Source organism: Poecilia latipinna, unplaced genomic scaffold (assembly GCF_001443285.1).
Source record: "Poecilia latipinna isolate Pla-1442-1.1 unplaced genomic scaffold, P_latipinna-1.0 Scaffold390, whole genome shotgun sequence".
Taxonomy (NCBI): domain Eukaryota; kingdom Metazoa; phylum Chordata; class Actinopteri; order Cyprinodontiformes; family Poeciliidae; genus Poecilia; species Poecilia latipinna.
In genome coordinates, this window is record NW_015113006.1 from 164,647 (window position 1) to 169,521 (window position 4,875).

General features: G+C 34.8%; 1 protein-coding gene across 1 annotated transcript in view; it reads right to left on the bottom strand.

Annotated features, from left to right (window-relative positions):
- The window catches only part of serp2 (stress-associated endoplasmic reticulum protein family member 2), a 21,722-nt gene extending 17,076 nt beyond the window's left edge, over positions 1 to 4,646 (bottom strand). The window contains exons 1-2 of the mRNA XM_015037051.1: positions 4,632 to 4,646; positions 4,310 to 4,558 (exon numbers count right to left, since the gene is read on the bottom strand). The gene's annotated coding sequence lies outside the window, so the exon portion shown is untranslated. The remainder of the gene's footprint in view (positions 1 to 4,309; positions 4,559 to 4,631) is intronic.
- Positions 4,647 to 4,875: the final 229 nt, after the last annotated feature.

Genomic DNA, 4,875 nt, shown 5'->3' on the forward strand with positions numbered 1-4,875 from the left:
CCCGATACCTGCTCCAGTAATTATGGCCTGAGCGCACCTTGTGCAGCTAAAACATGCACTTCAATGACTGCAGCAGCGGAGGGTAAACAGTAGTTAACCGAGGCAAAACACAGCTGAAACCTTAGAGACGAATTCAGGGGAGGAAGGAAGGAAATATTTGATGTCTGCATTTATGAGTTTGACGTAAACAACATAAGCTCTGTGTGAAACCGCACAGAAACGTCTGAGTCCTTTCAAACAAGGCTTCTTCTTTTCCTCCAATGTGTCAACTCCCACCGGCCTTGAAGGACAGAGGTTCATGTGTGGCTCAACTCAGAGAGGAAAACGCCCAGAGCTGCACCTCATTTATAGAAATATTCAGCAGAGAACATCTTCCACAAATTACTCCTATATATGCAATAATTCTGTGCTACCATTACCATTACTACTAGATTAATGTTATTTTACTATCATTAATTTAATCTTCTGTTGTTGTTGTCTTATAAAGAATTTACAGGGTGTAAATTGATAAGGAGTTATTTACAATTTTCATATCATTATTATGAATTCAGATTTTCTTGTCTTATGAGATTCAGTTTATAATAATTTTTACTAGTATAAAATAGTACTTTTACTATGCTGTACTTTGTAGCTCTAGCCTGTGTAACATAATTTAACATATAAACATGGTTTTAACTACAGATTTCTGCTAATTATTGAATATATATATATATATAGTAAGGGGTAAGATTAAATAAGTGTTTACTTCTTTCTACTCCTTTTCAAACATAAAGGTAGTAAGCTAATTATTTTTGTTCTTGGTTATGTATGCATTTGTTTTCTCTTATTAATTAATTTTATTTTTTGTTTTTAAAAACTGAGTTTTTTAAATAAATAAATGAAATTATTCACCCATAACGCCAAAAATAACCCTGAACAACATCTAAAGCACTCACATCTGTTAAGGTCAAAGTTCATGATTCAGTAATAAAATCACAAAACAAAAGTTTAATTTCATCTTTTCCCAAAACATCTTAATGATTCCTAAGAGTTTGGGGAAATATTCTGGAGCTACAATCCATCCAGAAAATATTCACACTTTTTCCACATTATTATATTAAAGTAATCTATGTCTGCACAGAAAAAATGTGTGTGTAAATGTCAGTAAATTAGCAGAGTTAGCCCTATAGATGCTCGAACACTAGAGAAACTTGACCCGTCTAGTTTAGCTGCAGGTACAGTTTCAGAGATTCTTGGAGGATCTTGTCGTGTTCCTGGTGTCGTCATCTGAAACCCGACAGACTCACAGCCCTGCTGTCTCATCAAAGCACAATCTGGAGCGCTTTAATCTGCGTTAACATTAAGTGAAGATATGATCATGAAGTGAAGATATAATCTGATCCCAGCTGACTCAACGCTTCCTCTCAGTCATCATTTCATCAACAGGTTTGAATGAAACGTCTTCATAAAATCAATATCAAAATATCGAGAGAATAATTTAGTAGTATTTTAAAGAATGCCGTTTGGAAGGTTACACTGCAATAAATGAATAAAATAATAAGAGTAACATTTTCTTTATTAAGCTTGTCAGAAAAAAAGTATTATACATTTATAAATGTCATAGCAAAATATTTAGCTTAAAAGCTAAATACTGAGCTTGCAAATTACATATTTAGCTAAATTAATTATTTATCTAAATGTTCAAGAGTGTGTTCAGTCAGAGGCTTCTTCAAATTTGATACAGACTGCTAGAGGAGATCTTTCCTGCCAACAGCCTAATAATTACTAAATAATAATTTACTCAATAATTAATTTAGTAATTATTTAGTAATAATAAATAATTATTACTAAATCAGCAGAGTGTTAGCTCTGTAGATACTGAAACATCAGCATGTATTATTTTAATTATTTTAACTAGAATAATTAAAATAGTTTCAATTATTTATTTAAATTAACAAATAAAATTATTAATGTAATTACTAAATTAATAAATAAATTAGTAATTATTTATTTAATCTCAATATTTAGCTGCAAAATATTTAGCTTTCAATTAAATATTACCAAAGTAAATATTTATTTTCCAGGGTTTCCTCCTGTGTATTATAAGCCTGGTGGGCCACCAGGCTTATATTGCTTATTTAATTACATTTTGAAAAATGTTTGCATTTTTTTAAGACTTTATAGTTTGTGTTCAGATATTAATCTTCCAATCTTCCAATAACAGATAATTATGAAGTGATATTTTTAAATTTCCCGTCAATCTTAAACATTTTTTAACTCACATGACGGGCCCATGGATGAATGCCCTAGCACCCAACCATGAGCTTAAACTTTGATTTTCCAAACTATATAGTTAATTTTCAAAGTAAATTTATTTTCCAAATTAAATGTTTAACCAGGAGCTGAACAGTTAGCTTGTAAACTAAATACTTCGTTAGCAAGATAAAGCTATCCTTAAATTAGATATTCTGTAAAAACAGGAGCTGCAGGTAAATGACAGAAAAAGATTTTTCTATGTTGCAGTAAATAAGTTATGTGCATCCTGACAAAAAAAATGTTGAAAGAAAGGGTCCAATTAAACTTTTTTTACATGTTTTATGGAGGCAAAGATCACTATAAATGTATTCACACACATACAAAGAAAAAAGAAAATTTTCCACAGAGATACTTTCTCCATCTGAGTCTCAAAGACACATGACGTAGAAAGAGGCTTATTTTTAACATTTGTTAGTTTTAGCATACGCGCTTGAGTGTTTATTTTGGAAAAAAGCTCTGGATAGAGTCCTGCTCCTGACGTCTGCCTCACACACACACACACACACACACAAACACACACACACACACACACACACACACACACACACACACACACACACACACTTGGAGCAGCAGAAATCCTGCAGCTTGTTTCTGCGGCCTCGCTCACTCATCACTTCAAACACAGTCACGTTTCACAGACTTGGCCAGCGAGTGTTTGCGGCACAGTGAAAGCGTCTCTGTGCAGCCGGCCGCCGTTTGCAGGTGATGCCAACCAGAGCAGGAGAACTGGGTCAGCACTTTGCAGGCCAACGGTACAAACCTCACCCTGACTCCAACCTTCAGCTCAACACAAACATTTAACGACATTTCTGCAAAGTTGGGAAGCATCCAAAACGCCCCAAGTTAAAAAAAAATGCTATTTAAACAAAGACAACTGGAAAGCAGCTGTTATGTAATTTTAAAATAAAATGTTGCTGAAAAAACAACATGAGGACGCAGTCTTCTTGTTTTTCTACAACCTGAGAGTGAACAGGGAGAATGAAGGACACAGAATGTCATTTTTGGTCTGGACACTGCAGTGTTGAGAGATAAAGTATACAGTTTCCTCTCTGCTTTGAGATCAAATTCAGCTTCATGTTTAATATGAAATGTGCAGGAGGGCAGAAAACAAAAGAACCAGGAAGGGTGAGGATAACTGATGTAAAGTTTAACATGCTGAAGCCATAATCTGTTTCACTGGAGGTTGAGTTCACTTCAGGAACCCTTGCATTCAAACTTCTGATGCGGTTTGAATGCAAGCAGACTGTACATCGCTCCAAAAGCACAAAGCGAACTATAGCGCAGGGCATTCTGGGTAAATATAGAATCAAAACAAATGAGCATGTCTAAGGCTAATGGTTTGTGTTTTACTAATGACAAAAGACAAATGGCATCAGACTCCTACAAAATCTGATGGCACTCCATTTTTGTTTACATTTCAGGAAGAAAGAAGTTATGCTCAGTGTCTTCAGAATAAAAGTACAAAGTACAGCGTAGTTGTACTTTTACTCACATAAATGTAATAGAGTAAATGTAACTACTTACTACCAAACTTGGGAAATATATTAGAAAAAAGTGAAAGTTTTATAATCTACTAATCAGTTTGTTTTTAAAGAGCCACTTCCCAAATGAGCGCGATGATGGTAATTCGAACTCCTGAAATGGGTCAGTGAAGGTCTCATGGCGTTACTATGGTAACCACCAACTGCCAAAAGCACCATGACAAAACCGATATACCAATAATTGTCAGCAGAAAATAGCTTTTTGACTAAACAAAATGAATTTGAATAATAAATGAACCAATCTTGACAAACTTCACAACAATACATACATATATATATGAAGAAACAAGTGAAGAATTTGTGAAGAAGCTAATAATCTTTCAGGAAGTAATCAGTTTGTTCTTAAAGGGCCAGATGTTTGGTCAGAAAAGGCCTCAGGGTGTCACAGCAGCACCTCTGAGGTCATATTTATCCTGGTTATTAGTCTGGGTGTCAGTGTGTGGACAAAGGCTGAATCTGACATTCCTCACCAGGATGTGAAGGAGAGCCTCCGCCAGCAAGGCCATCCTCAGGAATGTGGATTCCCGCTCCTGTTAGCTCTTGTTTTCCAGTGGATGTCATGAGAAGCTGCTCCTCAGAAGATCGCCGCAGCAACATGGAGCATAAATTATTGAGTTCAGTCGTCCAGTCGTCCCTGGAAGTTCTCAACGAGCAGAATTCACAGAAATGAAGTCATACTGCGGCAGCTTCCTCCTCGCCTTACATGTTCAGGCGCATCTCTAATAACAAAAATATTCAGAGTAAAGTAAAAAAGTACAGCGTAGTTGTGATTGAGTAAATGTAACTACTTACATCTTTATTGTCTGCAATGACAAACTGGTGGCCCAGTCTGAGATTATCCATAAAAATATTTAGCTTTTTATTTATCAATTTCAAAAGTATGACAGAGAGGCCATACTAAGAAAAAATGTAATAAAAACATAAAATACCAAGAATAAAGTTTTAAGATTTTTAAATTGATATCAGAAATGTTCTGGAATACACACATTTCTAAGTTTAAAAATTCAAAAAGTTACTAGAGAAAACTAAGAAATTT